We start from the raw sequence: 18,720 nt of genomic DNA, 5'->3' as shown, positions 1-18,720 counted from the left end.
ATCCACACATTACAGGTGCCCCAGTCCCCCACGACTGACCCTACACTCAGTGTTGGTCTGACCACCCGAAGACTGGAACTGTAATTTGTAAACTCACTTGATACATCCCTCAATTGATTTCCTCCACAGGATAATCTTAAACTGTTGAAGTATTCCAGTGCTGACTTTTGAACGTGAAAAGTATCTTTACCTGAAGGGTACTTACCTTGGCCAGAAGGTCTGGTTTTACAATAAAATACAAACAAAGTATAATTTTACCATTAGTCTGGATCTCCTTCTTGAGTCGTGTGTCCTTTATTGATCATGTGTGTGCAATAAATGTCTTACACTCCTCTGTGTTGAGCCTAAGGCTGCTCACCCACATTACTACAACTAGAGCACTTTGGTTTTGCATTGAACCCTGGACTGTGTGCACGGTATTACCACCTAGTGCTAATGTCACATACAAAGCCAGCTTTGTACACTGCTGCTTTAAGCAGTGAGCTGGAATCGTTTTTTGCCGAACAATATGGTTTTGACTTATTTCCTCTATCTTTTCTCATGACTATGGACTCACCCATAGTAGCCTATAATTTGATTCCTTTTTGCTTTACAGCCTGTGGATGCTGTTGCAGAAATTAACCATCCGTCTGCCCTTGATAGTGGTAGGAATCTGTAATCTTGTGGGTGCCCCTGAAAACCATCCTCTTTGGATTTGAATCTCCGACTAAGGGCACCATTACGATGGTGGGCAGACAACCGTAATGGTATGAGGGCCATCCGTCAGGGGTGCGGCGGTCCCGCTGTGCCTATTATGATGCACCCACCACGCTGGCGTGTGCATCCTGCATATTTTACATTGCGGCGGGCGGTGCTGCAAGCAGCTCAAGCCGCATGTAAAAACGGCATGTTGTACATTTGCATGCACAACGTGACAGGCACCGCGCAGTGCCTGCCACCTTATGCATGCAAATGTCAGGGGGTACCATGGGTACCCCCCAAGTGCACCCCCTACCCCCAACACACCGGGGGCCCACAACGGGCCCTCAACACAGAAGACTGCATGCCTTTCCGCCATGGAAATGCCAATTGCCGCATATCATAATATGGATGGTGGTGTCTTGCAGACACCGCCACCATATTATACATGTATTCTGCCCGGTCGACGAGTCAACCAGTGGTAAAGCGGCGAATGGTCTTTCATCCGCCGCGGACACCCCAGCCATCCTAATATAGTGGGGGTCTTCTAGGTATGGATGGCGGGCGGATCACCCCCGCCAGGCCAGCGGTGGCTACCGCCGGCCCGGCGGGGGCGATCCGCCCGCCATCCTAATGGGGCCCCTAATATGTAGTCTTGCACTACATGAGGTAATATTCCTAACTGAAATGCATAAAGAGATTACTCATTTCTATTGATTTTGGATCATTACTACAGTAATCAAACTATCTAAATTGTTTGAGACTATTATTGTGTCTTGATGTTCTTTAGTTGAACTGTACTATTTTCCATTAAAATATAAATGTGTTATAGGGAGACTCAGCGACTAATTGCGGAGTATCAATTTCTTTTATTCTGTGTTGCTGTGGCAGAGCTCCTAGCATGCATAATTTTAGTTAGACTAAACTTCTTTAGGAGCTTGGGTTTTTCCATTGCAATACTTTATTTCTATAACATGGGCCTGAGAGTAGTGTATTTGAACCTGATCTCAAACTTGTGAGTTGGTCACCAATTAATGGTCCTCATGGTCTGGCTAAGGTTGTTTTTGGACACCCTATTCCCACCCCTCCTATGGGTAGAGAAAGATCCTTCAGAGGGTCATTCACCTCTGAGGTAATGGTAATGCTGCGATCTGTCTAACTAAAGAGTGCCCAGTACGGTTAGATGGTTAAATAAGAAAGAGATCACAGACATAATATAGATTACAAAAATATCCCCATACACAAATATCGACACATAAATATCGCTGTCAAAAATATCGTCATCCTATCTTTATAAAGTAAAGTACAAAAATATCGAAAACATAATATCGATGTAAAAAATATTGATGTGCAAAATATCGGTTATTTTATATATAAAAAATAATGTTCAATAAATTAATTGATAACATTAACTTTTAAAAAATGATTTAGATGTATTATACATTTTAACAAATATAATAAATGTAATACAAAAATTATACATATATAAAATTCAATAAATATATGTATATTTACTTTGAAACATTTAATAAACTTATAATTTAATTTATTTTAAAGTTATAAATAAATAAAAATGTACAAATATATATATATATATAGATTCACTTAAAAAACCATAGGTTTCACAAATGCTATAGTTAGCTGGACATTTCACTCGTAAAAAACATTGAAATTCCCCCGTTATAGTTAGTTAAGATAACTATAACTCGCGCGACCGCAATCCACTGCTGATGACGTCACATATTACATTACTCATGACATGGTAAGTGGCATCACTCATGACATCACTGATGACATCATCCTTGTGATAGAGTGGCGGTCGCGCGAGTTATAGTTATCTGAACTAACTATAACGGGGGAATTTCAATGGTTTTTACGAGTGAAATGTCCAGCTAACTATAACATGTGTGAAACCTATGGTTTTTTAAGTGAATTTGCAAGGTTTTTTAAATGCTAATTCCTAACTATAACGTGTGTGAAACCTATGGTTTTTTAAGTGAATTTGTAAGGTTTTTTTAAATGCTAAGTTATGTATGTTTTATTATATTTTTTATATATTTATTTTACAATAAGCTACCTATGTACATAGTTATAGATTGACTGTATCCTGTAATGTGGAATGGCTCGTTTAAAATGTTTTTTTTCTTTTTTAAGGTTTTTCACCATGCGCGCATGGTGCGCTCAACCCGCTTTTGAAAAAAAAAAAGTATGTTTTTTTCACCCTTCGGGGTCCTTCAGGGACCCCCTGACAAAGGCTAGGGGGTCAGGAACTTTCTACCCTGCCCCCTTTTCACGTTCTCCACCTTTCTTTTTCACTGTCACACACAAAACACACAAAATGGCGGCCGACACTTCCTGATTTCGACCTATTCGAATGTTGACTGAGATGTAACCACCAATCAGAATTACGCTCGCGCACGTTATGGTGTGCGCACGGTGCGCGCCTATAGGTATTTATGTACTTTTAACTGCAATTTTCTCAGGAACTACTGAACAGATTGACACCATATATGCAAAAGGCACATGCCTGACCTGAGGACTACCTCTTTGCCAAATTTCAAGTAATTCTGTTCAGCCGTTCGGGCTGTACCTTCGACTAAATGTCCTATGGGAAAATGTATGGGGAAAACGCATTTTGGGCCCCCCTTTTTTCTCAGCCCCCGCTTGACGAATCACCCCGAGACTTTCAGGGTAGGAGCTGAGCGGAGTGCCCCATTAGTTTTGAAAGTTTTACGAGTATTCGTCAACCGGCGCCAAAGTTATTCAAAATAGAATTTTCAGATTTCCTATGGAAACACGGTCCTAACTATAACTATTTATTTTATTTTATTTTACGTGATTTGTATAGCGCGCGATTACCAGAAGAGGTGTCCTGGCGCTGTCCACTACTCCAATTAGGCTTACTCCAGAATTATTTGACAAATAGCCAGATCTTCAATGCTTTCCTGAATTGAAATAGATTTTCCATGGCGCGCATATGAGGAGGCAGACCGTTCCACAGCCTTGCCACACCATGTGAAAAACTGCGGCCCCCCCATTTAACTTTCTTTGTTGGGGGGACCTTGATCAGATTTGCATCGGATGATCGAAGATGTCGGGCAGGTATATACCTCCTGAACCTATTGATCATGAAGTCTGAGCCTACTCCGTGTAAAGCCTTAAAAACCAGACATAATGACTTAAACTGGACCCTGCTCTTAATAGGGAGCCAGTGTAGGTCCTGAATGGCCTTAGAGATGTGGGCAGATTTAGGGAGGCCTGTTAGGAGTCTGGCCGCGGCATTCTACAGCAGCTGTAGTCCATATAGTAAGCCTTCCTGGATGTTGAGGTATAGACTGTTACAGTAATCCAGTCTTGAAGTTATCAGGGCCCTTACCACAGTCTGTCGATGCTCCTGAGGAAGCAGGAACAGAATCTTCCTCAACATTCTCAGGATGTAGCTAGATTTGGAGGCTACTGAATTGACCTGTAATGTCATGGATAGTTTAGTATCCAATACCATTCCAATGTTCCTGGCATGATTAACCGGGGTGGGAAGTACAACCAGTTCCTGTGGCCACCATGTAGGGGTCCAAAAATTGGGGTTATTCCCAAATAACATCACCTCGGTTTTGTTGGAATTCAACCTGAGGCAATTGTTTGCCATCCAACGAGCTACCTCTGACATACAGGACTGAAAGTTCTGGTCCATCCCGAGTTCCTTACCAGGTAGAAGGGACACAACAATTTGCGTATCATCCGCATAGGAGGTCACGCTGAATCCATGCTTTCTGATGATAGGCGCTAGGGAGGAAACATATATATTAAACAGTGTGGGACTCAGTGAGGATCCCTGTGGGACCCCACATGGCAGTGAGAATGGTTGGGAGGCACAGTTTTCCAATGACACAATTTGACTCCGATCGGAAAGGAAGGAGTTCAATAGATCCCATGCCTTCTGCTGGATTCCACTGTTTCTTGAGTGTTCCATTAATAGACCATGGTGGACCGTGTCAAAAGCAGCGGATAGATCTAAAAGGATCAATGCTGCCTTTCCTCCCCGATCCACCGTAAACCTAATCTGATCTGTAGCTTCTAACAGCGCGGATTCAGTGTTATGACCCTCACGGAAACCGTGCTGCGAAGGATCCAGAAGTGAGATGTCCTTTACAAAGGTGGTAAGTTGATGGTTTAGCACCCTTTCCACTAGTTTGGCAGGGAATGGAAGGCGCGAAATGGGTCGAAAGTTATTCGGATCGGAAGGGTCCAGACTAGGTTTCTTCAACAAAGGGAGAATAGACACCTTTTTCCAAACTCCTGGGAATACCCCTTCATCAAACATGCCGTTGAAGATAGCTGTAAGATGATTTGCGATTGGTACTGGTACCAGTTTGATGATTTTCAGCGGGCAGGGGTCCAAAGGGGATCCGGATTTGACTTTAGCCATCAACTCCAAAGTGTCCTGGGGGGTATGATGTGTAAATTCCTTGAGGACAAACAGTGGATGAGGTTTGCTAGGCTTATTCCCGCCATCCTGGTCTCCATGAATGGGGCCGCTGAGAATAGTGAAGATGGTATTCACTTTGTTCTGAAAGAACAGAGCTAACTTTTCACATAACTCTGTGCTGGCCGGTACTGAAGCTGGTTCCACTCGCTACATTTTATTAATAGTGGCGAAGATCTCTTTCGTGGGGTTTTTTGCTGCTGCAAACTGAGCGGCAAAGTGCTTCTGTTTAGTTTCCCTTAGCATACGTTTGTATGTAGCCAGGTTAGCCAAATATGCGTGTCTTTCCAAATCCGCGTATGTTTTCCTCCAGTTGCGTTCTGACCTCTTACATACGCATTTTTGTGATTTCAATTCGGTCATGTACCACGGCGCTGAGGGCATAGTTCTGTTAAAAACCGCTAGTTTGGTGGCGCCAACTTTACACATGCCTGGGAAAGCCAGTTTGTATAAGACAAAGCTGCTTCCTCCGTGTTCCTGGGGGTGGGAGTAAGTGAGGTGGAGAGTACCCTAGATAGGGTCTCTGCTTCTACCCTGTTCCAGGCTCTAACTGTTTTGGCCAGTGTTGGGGGGCGCCCCTTGTGTGGGTGGGGAGTAGGTGCAATATTAAACCTGACACCCGCATGGTCAGACCAGGCCAGCGGTAACAAAGCTGTAAATGCTAGTTCTGGTGTATTGGAGAAAATCCCGTCAAGTGTATGACCCGCCCGATGGGAAGGACCCGTCACCTGTTGCGTGAGCTCGGCGGTTTCCATAATATTAAGGAGTCGAGCTGTATCCGGATCCTCTGGCCTCTCAAGATAAAAATTAAAGTCTCCAAGTAAAGTATAAGAGTTCTCCAGCAATACCTCCTCAAGAAGGGTACCCAAGGAAGAAAGAAACGAAGGTTTAGGGCCCGGAGGTCTGTAGATAAGAGTACCTTTGCAGGAGAAATGGTTCGTAAGCCTCAGATTAAAGGAAATTGCTTCACACGCTGTCATAGATCGTGCTTTAAAAGTGCCCTGTACAGAACTATGATATAGGATTGCAATGCCACCCCCCTTTTTGTTGGCTCTATGAAGCACCTCACAATTATCATAACTATCTACTGGCGACCGCCAGTAGATAATATAGCTATAGATATATATATATATATATATATATATATATATATATATATATATATATATATATATATATATATTACCTACTGGCAGTTGCCAGTAGGTAGTTATAGTTAGGACCTATTTTCCATAGGAAATCCGCAACATTCTATTCCCAATAGCTCTGGCGCCGATTGATGAATCTTCGCAAAATTTTCAAAACTTTTGGCCAGCTCCGGTCCGCTCCTATCCTGAACGTCTCGGGATGATTCGTGTAGTGGGGGCCGAGAAAAAAAGGGGGTCCCAAAACATGTTTTCCCCATGCAATTTCCCATAGGACGTTTAGCCGCAGCTACAGTCCGAACTGCTGAACGGAATTACGCCAAATTTGGCAAAGAGGTAGTCCTCAGTTCAGACTCGTGCCTTTTGCTTAAATGGTGTAAATCCGTTCAGTAGGTCCTGAGACAATGACATTTAAAAGTACATATATATCTATGCCTCGGAGGATCCGCGTACCGTAAGAGCACCCAGAGCGCACCCTGCCGTGCACGAGCTGTATTCTAATTGCCTGTCAACACTCCAAATCAGGAAGTTTTGGCAGCCATCTTGTGCCTCGGTAGAGCTCACGTCTGAGCATACCCTGCCAACTTATAACGAACAAAGCAAAACCAAAGGAAATGATGGACGGAGTGTTGAACATTACAAGCACTCACCCCCAGTCAACTGATCCGGGTTTAATCCATCACCGTTCTTTAGCCCACACTGCCACCCCAGTTCAGACATGGCCATATGCAAATCAGTCTGACCCTGTGCCTCATGGGAACAGTCCAGCCCGAACTGCCAAGCCATGTCTTCCCTGGATCGGAAACAAGCTTCCTAGGACCGGTTTCTGGCATTTCAGCCGTCTTCAGCCAGGCTTGCTTGAATCCAGTGGCAAAGTGAGCAAGGGACTCACGTCTGAGCATACCCTGCCAACTTATGGCGAACAAAGCAAAAACCAAAGGAAATGATGGACGGAGTGTTGAACATTGCAAGCACTCACCTCCAGTATGCGCCAGGGACCTGCGTTGCAGAGAGGTGTTCTGAGGCCACGCTCCCTTATACACCCCTCTGCAATGCAGCTCTGTTGCGCTTACTGGAGGTAGCTGGTGGGCTAGTTGCACCCCAGGGACCCTCAGTATTCAAGGGGAGTTAATCCCCCAACTTAAAATGCGCCATCAGTGATGTCATCAGTGATGTCATTCAGATGTCATCAGTGATGTCATCAGTGATGTCACTGACCATGTCATGAGTGATGTAATATGTGACCTCATCTGCAGTGCGTTGCGGGGGCGCGAGTTATAGTTAGCAGAACTAACTATAAGAGGGGAATATCTAGCGTTTTGTACGAGGGAAATGTCCAGCTAACTATAACGCTCCTGAAACCTATGGTTTTTTCAGTGAATTTCTAAGGTTTTTTAAATGCCAATTCCTAACTATAACGCCCCTGAAACCTATGGTTTTTTCAGTGTATTTCAAAGGTTTTTTAAATGCTAATTCCTAACTATATCAGGCCTGAAACCTATGTTTTTTTCAGTGAATTTCAAAGGTTTTCTAAATGACAATTTTGAATGTATTAATTGTTATACTGATGTTTTTGATACTGATTTACTACATTTTTTAAATTATTTATTTTTAGATATATTTTTTAATTACATTATAATTACATTATACATTACAATACAAAATATACTTTCTCAGAATGAATTACTTTAGTTTAAATACTTGGCAAATAGGCAACAGACTTTTAAGTACAGTAGTTAAAGTTGTTGCAATGGGCAACACAATTTCATACACAAAGCAACATTGCGCTCAATGTGAATTTCAATGCATTTAGTTACTTTATGGATTACTTTTCTAACCACAAGACTGGATCCTAGATTCAGTCCTTGGACATCTCCTGCAAACAGTTGAGTAAAAGCGCTTTGGTTACAGTAGTGATTTTTAAGGAATATTATTGTATTTTAAAAGTTGACATTTAGAAACTTTTTCCCATAGAATCACCAATGTTATCCTATGGCAGAAAATTCACTTAGCAGGTAAGTAGTGTTATCGTTACTTTTTCTTACTCAGTGGTGGATCCTGGATCCAGCACTGGCCACCCTCCTGTAAACAGTTGAAAGAATGTGTTTAAGTCATACAGACGATTTTTTAGGAATATTTTTACTTTGTGAAAATAGACACTTAGAAACTTTTCTGGTGAAAACCACACAATGGATTCCTATGGAAGGAAATACAAGTTACTGGTAAGTACGCTTAGAATTACTTTTCAGGGTCAGTGCTGGGCTAAAAGATGCAGCACTGGGTTCTCTCCTGATTACAGGTGAGTAAATCGGAATTCGTAGTTCGGCTGATTTTAGAGGAATATTTGTATGTTTCAAAAATGGACACTTAGAAACTTTTCTGGTGAAAACCACTCAATGGATTCCTATGGAAGGAAATACAAGTTACCGGTAAGTACGCTTAGAATTACTTTTCATTGTCAGTGCTGGGCTAAATGATGCAGCCCTGGGTTCTCTCCTGATAACAGGTGAGTAAATCGGAATTCGTAGTTCGGCTGATTTTAGAGGCATATTTGTACGTTTCAAAAATGGACACTTTGAAAATTTTCTGGTGAAAACCACACAAAGGATTCCTATGGAAGGAAATAAAAGTTACTGGTAAGTACGCTTAGAATTACTTTTTAGGGTCAGTGCTGGGCTAAAAGATGCAGCCCTGGGTTCTCTCCTGATAACAGGTGAGTAAATCGGAATTCGTAGTTCGGCTGATTTTAGAGGAATATTTGTACGTTTCAAAAATGGACACTTTGAAAATTTTCTGGTGAAAACCACACAATGGATTCCTATGGAAGGAAATACAAGTTACTGGTAAGTACGCTTAGAATTACTTTTCAGGGTCAGTGCTGGTCTAAAAGATGCAGCACTGGGTTCTCTCCTGATTACAGGTGAGTAAATCGGAATTTGTAGTTCGGCTGATTTTAGAGGAATATTTGTACAATGGTGAAGGAAGGGGGAGGGGCCTGAGGTGACATGTGCAAACACGCCCTGTGGAGCATTTTAAGTTGGGGAATTAATGCCTCTTCAATCCTGAGGTCCCCTGGGGGCCAACTAGCCCACCAGGTACCTCCAGTATGCGCCAGGGAGCTGCATTGAAGAGGGATTCAGAGGCCACGCCCCTTTTTACAACACTCTGCAAGACATCTCCGTGGCGCTTACTGGAGGTACCTGGTGGGCTAGTTGGTCCCCAGGGACCCTCAGGATTGAAGAGGAATTAATACCCCAACTTAAAAAGCGCCACAGTGCGTGTTTGCACAGATCTCACCTCAGGCCCCGCCCCCTACCTTCACCACTGTGCAAATGTGCCCCATGGGGTGTTTTAAGTTGGGGGATTAAGTCCCCTTGAATCCTGAGGTCCCCTGGCGGCCAACTAGCCAACCAGGTAACTCCAGTATGCGCCAGGGAGCTGACTTGCAGAGAGGTGTTCAGAGGCCACACCCCTTTTTACAACACTCTGCAACGCAGCTCTGCGGAGCTTAGTGGAGGTACCTGGTGGGCTATTTGTCCCCTAGGGGACCTCTGGATTGAAGAGGAAAGAATTCCCCAACTTAAAACGCACCACAGGGCGTGTTTGCACAGTATCACCTCAGGTTCCGCACCCTACCTTCACCACTGTGCAAACGCACCCTGTGGCGTGTTTTAAGTTGGGAGATTAAGTCCCCTTGAATCCTGAGGTCCACTGGCGGCCAACTAGCCCACCAGGTACCTCCAGTAAGCACCAGGGAACTGCGTTGCAGAGAGGTGTAAAAAGGGGCGTGGCCTCATTACAACTCTCTGCAACGCAGCCCCCTGGCACATACTGGAGGTTCCTGGTGGGCTAGTTGGCCCCCAGGGGCCCTCAGTATTGAAGGGGAATTCGTTCCCCCTCTGCAAACGCACCAGGGGCGTGTTTGCAGAGTGGTGTAAGGAGGGGGCGTGGCCTCCGGCCCGATCCTTTTTTTCCCCCTCTGTTTTTTAGAAGGCCCCTCTTCTTTTTCTATTTTTTTGGCCCTGGATACCCCATCCCCAGGGCCTGCCACCAATTTTGATTTATTTATTTTTTTAAACGGGAAGGGGGCCGCGTGGCCCCCCTCCCCAGGCCATAATTTGCCCTGGGGACCCCATCCCCCGGGGCATGGCCCTTTTATTAGAAATAATATTTTATGGAGGGGGGCTGCATAGCGCCCCTCCTGTGCCACCTATGGCCCCGAGGACCCCATCCCCTGGGGCCATTTTTTGAAGAAAAAAAAAAAAATGTTGGGGAGGGGGCCGCGCGGCCCCCCTCCTGTGTCACTTATGGCCCCGGGGACCCCATCCCCCGGGGCCTGGCCTCTGTTGGGGGCCATGGGGGGGTCCGCAATCCCTAAATATGTTGTTGTTTAGTTTACCACGTGCTGTTTGGGCTGGGCACGACACATTGAGCACGCAATGGCAAAAAATGGAAGTACAAAAAACTTGGAGAACTTTGTTGAAAAAACAAGGTGTGCAACTCGCCCAGATATGGGGTCCGCAATCCCCCCACGGCCCCGCCGCCTCCCGCGCCCTGCGGAAGCCGGCATTGCTTTTCCACATGGGGAGCAGCTAACATGCTGCTCCCCATGTGGAAAAGCAATTGTCTTTGGTATTTGGAAGAGAGAGCAGGTTTCCTGCTCTCTCTTCCAAATACCAAAGCAGTTTGCTATGGCAGGATGGGAGCCGGGAGGCTCCTACCCTGCCATAGCAAACAGCAGTGTCCCAGGGGTGGGCACCCCGGGACACTGCAAGAGCCCGCCCTGGGGGGTGGCGGTCCCCCGGGCCATCATTGGCTCCAGGGTGGGCCGCGCGGCCCCCGCCACATAAGTTAAAGCCCCGGGGGTGGTGGTCCCCGGGGCTTGGGGGTCTGTATCGGACCCCCTATTTTACATATTCAGTGCCTCAGGGAGGTGGCAGTCCCCAGGGCATGTGGGCGGGGCCCGATCCCCCCACACAGGGTTGTTTATTTTTTATTTTTTTATAAAGCCCCGGGCGGTCCCCAGGCTGCGGGGGGGCCATGAGCCCCCCCGCATTCATTAACATAAGCCCCAAGGGGTGGCGGTCCCCGGGGCTGGGGGGACCCTCTGGGCCCCCATTATAAAACCATATTGCCCCCGGGACTTGGCCCCCCAGGGCTAAATCTAAACGATGACCCTACGCGCATCCCACGATTTAAAAAAAAAAAGAAATATTTTTTTTGGGCCTTGGGGGTCCTTGTGGGACCCCCTGAGCAGGCCTAGGGTGTCAGGGTGTTTCTACCCTGCCCCCTTGTTGCGTTTTGCGTCTTTGTTGTTGTGCTTTCTTGTGCCTCGGTTCTACCGAGGCACAAGATGGCTGCCAACACTTCCTGATTCAGAGTGTTGGCAGCCAATTAGCACTCAGCTCGTGCTTGGGAGGGTTCGGGGAGAGTGCGGGGAGGATCCGCGGATCCTCCCCGGCCATAGATATATATGTACTTTTAACTCTAATTTCTCAGGAACTACTGAACGGATTTACACCATTTAAGCAAAAGGCACGAGTCTGAACTGAGGACTACCTCTTTGCCAAATTTGGTGTCATTCCGTTCAGCGGTTCGGGCTGTAGCTGCGACAACAGGTCCTATGGGAAATTGCATGGGAAAACGCGTTTTGGGACCCCCCTTTTTTCTCGGCCCCCACTTGACGAATAGGGTAGGAGCGGAGCGGAGCTGGCCAAAAGTTTAGAACATTTTGCGAAGATTTGTCAATCGGCACCAAAGAAATTCCCAATAGAATGTTGCGGATTTCCTATGGAAAATAGGTCCTAACTATAACTATCTACTGGCGACCGCCAGTAAATAATATATATATATTCAATGAAAAAACCATAGGTTTCAGGGGCGTTATAGTTAGCTGGACTTTTCACTCGTACAAGAGTATCAGTATAAGTGTCTGATGTCTGTATGGTTCGGTGGGGGGTATTACGTAGTGCATAGGTGCATGAATGAGTGACTCACTGTTTGCATGTTAGTGAGTGAATGACTGTCTCAATAGTGTCTCTATGAGTAACTACATATGTTTTAATCTAGTATATGTGACTATTGGTGTATATAAGTGAGTATATGTGAGAGTGAGAGATTGAAAGAGTTCCTGTATGAATAAGTATGTGTTTCTATAAGTGATTGTTAAAAAGACTAAGTATGTGTAAGTTTCTGTAGAAGTAAGTGTGGTGGTGTGTGTATAACTGTATATGCAGGTAAACGGATGTTTGATTCTTTATTAGCATGCATGACTATGTGTGTGAGAAACTTTATGGATGAGTGGCGTTGTGTAACAGGATGTATAGGTGTATGAGTACATATGATGAGTGAGTACATGTATGAGTGACTGTATAGGACTGTTGGTGAATGAGTGGATGTGGATCTGACAATTACTGAATAGGTTGTTGTAACTGGTATTGGTATGTCCATTGTTTTGAAAATTTTAATTTCTATTTTTGAATGTGTGTATCAAAGGTTATATTAGGGGGAGAGGAGGTCTGCCACTCTATCACAAGGATGATGTCATCAGTGATGTCATGAGTGATGTCAATGACCATGTCATGAGTGATGTAATATGTGACGTCATCAGCAGTGCATTGCGGGCGCGTGAGTTATAGTTAGCTGAACTAACTATAACGGGGGAATTTCTATGGTTTTGTACGAGTGAAAAGTCCAGCTAACTATAACGCCCCTGAAACCTATGGTTTTTTCAGTGAATTTCTAAGGTTTTTTAAATGATAATTCCTAGCTATAACGTGCCTGAAACCTATGTTTTTTTCAGTGAATTTCAAAGGATTTTTAAATGCTAATTTCTAGCTATGCCTACAGAGATAGAACATGTGAAGAAAGAAGGAAAAACGCACAAAAAGAAAAAAAAGAAATGCAGAAAGAAGCAAGAGAAGTCCTCAAAGACGAAGAAAAGTGCAGGAAGAAGTATAACGTGCAGAAAGAACAAACAGAAGAGCAGAAACAAGCCTTGTTGCAAAATCATCCTGTACCCTCAACTTTTTCAGACGGATACTGGTGGTAACTGAGTCTGACTAACCAGTCCTAGAACCAGTGCTATGTTAAAAGACACTCAGAATACAGTGAAAACACCTACATACACTAGGGCACACTATGTGTTGGGGTCCCCCTGTGATTAGCATGACCTCCTCTGTAAGCCCCTAATAGTCCCTCGTCAGCACGCTCAGGCAGGGTGCTGACGAGGGACAAACCATGGCTTTGATCCTCTTAGACCTCAGCGCGGCGTTCGACACTGTAGCACATTCCATCTTGCTACAGTGTCTGAACAAAGGTGGAGTGAGAGGGGCAGCGTTGAAATGGATTTATTCATTTCTTGCAGGTCGAGGCTTCCAAGTGAGGCAAGGTGATCGTTACTCTGAGCGTATTGCTTTGGACCAGGAGTTCCACAGGGCTCGTCCCTGAGTCCTACACTTTTTAACCTCTATGTTGCCCCGATTGCTACCCTAGTAGAGAGTCACAGCCTCCAAATGGTGTCTTATGCCGACGACACGCAGTTGGTGATCTCCCTGTCGCGTGCACCCGATCTTTCGGCGGACATCTTCAGAGCTTGCATGCAGGATCTAGCCGCCTGGATGTCCGCCAATTGTCTCAAGCTTAACGGAGGCAAGACGGAGGTGCTGGTTGTGGGGGGAGGCCGATCGGCGTGGATGTCGGCATGGTGGCCACCATGCCTAGGTCCAACACCTATCCCGTGCCAGAAAGCAAAGAACTTGGGCATCTGGTTCGATACTGACCTGACCTTTGGCCCCCAGATCAATCGGGTGGTCGGTTCATGCTTCGGGACCCTCAAAAGTCTTAGGAAGGCACTGAAGTTTTTACCTGTAGGAGCTCGTCAAACCCTGGTGCATGCACTAGTCACATCGAAGATGGACTATGGCAATCTTCTCTATTTAGGGACTTTGGAGAAGAACTTGAGCCGCCTACAGGTCCTACAGAACGCCGCTGCCCGACTAGTGCTCAGATTACCTAGGAGAGCCGCATCCTCAGTGGCCCTCCGGTCTTTGCATTGGCTCCCGATTAGAAGCAGGGTAGAATTTAAAGCACTATGCACATGCCATCGGATCATCAACGGGAGGTCTCCTCTCCCTTTGAAAGGACTGCTGATGCCTTATGAGCCGTCCCGCTCCCTGAGATCTTCCAGCTCAGGACTCCTGGCTATCCGGAAGGTGTCCAGAGCACGGATGGGCGGAAGATCTTTCAGGTACCTTGCAGCCTCTAGAAGGAACACACTACCTACAGCATTGCGACTAGAACCATCAGAATCAATCTTTAGAGCCAAGCTTAAAACTGCACTATTTGAACAGTAGGGTATTCCTCCCTTGTAGGTTCCAGTGAGTATCTGCTCTTTAGCGCAGGGACACGCCGCTGGGCGTCACCAAGCGCTTTATAAAACCCCCTAAATAGAAATAGAAATAATAGGGCAGGGGATTAAAACTACCCCTTAAAACGCACAACAGGGCGTGTTTGAACACGTCACCTCATGCCCCGTCCCCTCCCTTCCCCACTGTGTAAACACGCCCTGTAGCCGTTTTAAGTTGGGAGATTAAGTCCCCTTGAATCCTTAGGGTCCCTAGGGTCCAACTAGACCACTAGGTACCTCCAGTAAGCGCCACAGAGCTGTGTTGCAGAGAGGTGTAAAAAGTGGCACGGCCTGCACCGCCTCTCTGCAACGCAGAGCAGTGGTGCTTACTGGAAGCACCTGGTGGGCTAGTTGGACCCCAGGGTCCCTCAGGATTGAAAGGGAATTATTTCCCCAACTTAAAAACGTGCCACAGGGCCTGTGGGCGTTCTGAGTTGAGAGATTAAGTTCCCTTGAATCCTAAGGGTCCCTAGGGTCAAACTAGCCCACTAGGTACCTCCAGTAAGCACCACAGAGCTGCGTTGCATGGAGGTGTAAAAAGGGGCGTGGCCTCAGAACACCTGTCTGCAACGCAGCTCCCTGGCGCATACTGGAGATACCTGTTGTGCTAGTTGGCCCTCAGGGACCCTCAGTATTGAAGGGGAATTAATTCCTCAACTTACAACTGGCCAGGGGGCGCGTTTGCAGAGTGCTGCAAGGAGGGGGCGTGGCCTCCGGCGCGATGCCGGTCTTTTATTTATTTATATTTAAGAAGGAGGGCTGTGTGGCCCTCTTTCTTTTTCTAATTTATTAGCCCTGGGGACCCCATCCCATGGGGCACAGGGTCAAGACTGATTTGCATATGGCTGGGTTCAAACTGGAATGGCATGGTGAGCAAAAAAACGATGGATTTAGGCCCAGATCTCTGTACTGGGGTGAATGTATGACATTGTTCTGCATTCTGTCCATCAATTGTTGTTTTTGCATTTGTCACCCCGAGTGGGAAGGGTATGCTCAGACGTGAGTCCCTTGCTCTCCATGCCACTGGAATCAGGCTATCCTGGCTGACGAGGGCTGAAAGCCCGAAACCGGTCCTAGGATGCTTGTTTACAGTCCAGGGAGGACCTTGCTTGGCAGTTCGGGCTGGACTGTTCCCATGGGGCACAGGGTCAAGACTGATTTGCATATGGCTGGGTTCAAACTGGAATGGCATGGTGAGCAAAAAAACGATGGATTTAGGCCCAGATCTCTGTACTGGGGTGAATGTATGACATTGTTCTGCATTCTGTCCATCAATTGTTGTTTTTGTGACCCCATCCCCCAGGGCCTGCACCCTAATTTTTTTTGTTGAAAAAAATTAATTTGGCCCTCCCAAGTCTTAATCGGCCCCGGGGACCCCAACCCCCAGGTCATGGCCTTTTTTTAATTTTTTTATTCTTTAGGAGGGGGGCTGTGTTGCCCCCCTCCTCAGGCCACTTATGGCCCCGGGGACCCCATCCCCCGGGGCCGGCCTTTGATTTTTATTTTAAAAAAATATATATATATTTATAGAAACAACTAGGACATGCTGGACAAACCGTATGTACCTATCACCATGACGATTTGTGTGATATACATTAAAAGGCGACTATGCATACAATGAATCCACGTAGAATGTATTCACACTGCTAGTGAAGCTCTGACATGTCTGACACCCTACCGTGCCTAATCCCGGCGCCCCCGCTGGTGGGTACTCTCCAAGTAGACACCCTTGTCGTTTATTTATACAAACATGGGTAGCTATTGATGGGCACATTTAATACACATGCACACCAAGCCATTCAAAGGGGATTCGACAAAAATTCGACCAAACTATGCAAGAAACCCCCTCACGGTTAATAAAACACACATCCACCGCCGGATGTGTAATACTTTTTTTTTAAATTTTACTCTCTGGAAAGGAGACAAAACTCACTTGAGAGTCACAGCGTGCTCCTGGCTGAGCCCAATGCTGTGTTACACCCACCAGTGCCCGCCGAGTGCCACACACCTCTGTGTTGTATTCCACCAGCTAGTGCGTATGCTATGACACTCTCTAGCCCATGTGCACTGTAACAAAACCCCGTGAATATGTCATGCCACACTTGCCTTCGCACGGGTTATATTGCCCCATCTAACGTGCCTTCCTCGATGCCTATGTTATAAAGCACAGCGCTATGCCATACATATTACAATCTGGGATCCATATCTTTGTCACAGTGCATATGCAATGTTACACTACCCAGCACATATTTTATATTACAACTTTAGAGACTACTTAGGTTACACAACACTGCCCTGTGCATATTACACTCCAAGGCGCATATCACATAGCAAGCGCTAGTGCCTGTGCTATCTCGCGCTCTCCAATGAATCTGTCATTGCGCACAATGTATTGATTATTATATTTCACACCCCGGTTCATCTTATATCACACTTTTTGGTGCATAGTTTATACTATATACTATATCTAGTTTTCATTTTCAATCGTGCTCTCAGGACTATGTTCTGTATAACACTGCGTCCACCTACCCTTTTCACGGGCATTACATTTTGCGATGGGGGTGGAGGGTCAGGGGATGTTTCTGCCAAGTGAGCCCGGAGTCACAGTCCCAAACGTCCTCTTCTTCCTGAATAAAAGTGAGATTATGCTGCATACTTGTTCATATTTTAAGTAGTTCGCACAGACACACATTTTAAAAACAATAAAGTTGCTAATACCCACCTTCTATGAACAGTTAGCTTGCTGCCCCATCCACCTCCTCCCTATCCTCTGATGTCTGAATCCATGGACTAGCCTCCTCCCTACTGCCATGCATGGTCTGATGTGCTGCCACTGCCCTGCATTTAGCATGATGTACCAGTCCACTCATCCTGCCCTCCATTGCCCAATTCTATGGCCCATCATTGACCTCATGCTTAGCCTCTGTGCTTTGCTTGCTGCCCCTATTCTCCTTCCCCCTGCCCTCCGATATCTTTGTGCATGCCCCTGCTCCATCCTTTTTGACCACCATGTTCCATGGACCTGCCACTCCTATCTACTCTGAGTGTTCTGTTGAGCTGCCACTCCCCTACCACCTGCCTAGCATTGTCAGATGACTGTAACCTGTCCCTGCCACCTCCACCCTGCCTGTCCACATGCCATGCCCCTATCCCCTTCCTCCTGTCATCCATGGTCCATTTTACTGCCACACCCTTCTGCCCTCCCTGGTCTGTTGTGCTGCAACTGCTCCTCCTGCCTGCCCCACGCAGTCTGTTGTGAAGCCCCTTCCCCTGAACTCTCCTGTCTGTGCCCAGGTCCTGACCCTCCCTTCTATCCTCCATGGTCCTTTGTGCATGCCCCTGCACCCTCCTTCTTGCCCATCATAGCCATTGTGCTGACACTAACCCTCCCGCTTGCCATGCATGGTCTTCTGTGCTGCCATGGCCCCTCCCACCTTCCCTGTGTGGTCAGCTAGCTGCTCCTGACCCCCTCCCACCTTCCCTCCATGGTCTGTGTGTATGCCATCATAGTCTCACTGTTGCTCTCCATGGTGTGTCTTGTTTCTAGTGCCCATCCTGCCTGACCTCCATGGTCATCTTGCTGCTCCTGCCCTGCCCCCTTGCCCCCAGCCCTCTGTTTCCATGTGCAGGCCCCTATTCCCTCCCTCCTGGCTTGTCGGTTCCATTGTAATGCCCCTGATCCGTCCTTCCTGCCCTTTATGGTCTGTTATACTGCAGCTTTCTCTCCTGTCTGTCCATTATGGTCAGCTAGCTACCATTGCCTCTTTCCCCTCTGTTGTCCATGTGCATGGTCCTGTCCCCTCCCTCTTGCTTTCTATGGATTGTTGTGCTGCTCTCCCGTCCCGCATGCCCTGTGTGGTGTATTGTGCTGCTGCAAACCCTGATGCCTGCCCTGTAGGGTCAGTTTGGTGCACCTCTCAATGTCCCTCCTGTCCTCTGTTATCCGAGTCCATGTCCCTATCCCAATTCCTCCTGCCTACCATGATCCAATGTACCATACTTGCGAA

Source organism: Triturus cristatus, chromosome 4_2, assembly GCF_964204655.1.
Source record: "Triturus cristatus chromosome 4_2, aTriCri1.1, whole genome shotgun sequence".
Classification (NCBI taxonomy): domain Eukaryota; kingdom Metazoa; phylum Chordata; class Amphibia; order Caudata; family Salamandridae; genus Triturus; species Triturus cristatus.
The sequence above is the reverse complement of the archived record's forward strand: the minus strand, read 5'-3'. Positions refer to the sequence as shown.